The sequence below is a fragment of the Myotis davidii genome, unplaced genomic scaffold, assembly GCF_000327345.1.
Source record: "Myotis davidii unplaced genomic scaffold, ASM32734v1 scaffold461, whole genome shotgun sequence".
Classification (NCBI taxonomy): Eukaryota; Metazoa; Chordata; class Mammalia; order Chiroptera; family Vespertilionidae; genus Myotis; species Myotis davidii.
Genome location: NW_006295825.1, coordinates 1,786,313 through 1,786,610, shown reverse-complemented (window position 1 = coordinate 1,786,610; position 298 = coordinate 1,786,313). Strand labels below are relative to the sequence as shown.

General features: G+C 59.1%; 1 protein-coding gene across 1 annotated transcript in view; it reads right to left on the bottom strand.

Moving 5' to 3' along the window:
* Nucleotides 1-298, bottom strand: part of CILP (cartilage intermediate layer protein) — a 16,774-nt gene that overhangs the window by 15,208 nt on the left and 1,268 nt on the right. The window lies entirely within an intron of this gene.

Genomic DNA, 298 nt, shown 5'->3' with positions numbered 1-298 from the left:
CCTGTCAAGGGTGGGAGGGTGCACAGAATGAAGTCTTGTGGAAGGTGACACCCGCCAATGTTGTGCATGCAGGCAGCGAGGGAGGTGCGGAGGCTCAGAATGTGGGTTCAGATGAGGCAGACCTGGATTCATCCCCGGGGTCCAGGTGCCAGGGCCCCACGTCGAGATGGGGCACAAGGGAGAGCAGGTTCCTTGCCAATGAGGAGAGGCCTGGGCTCCCTCCCAGCAACCTCTGGGTGAGTCATTAATTACTTCCGAGACCTGGGTGTGGGGGCATGTTTTTGCTACCCTTTCACAG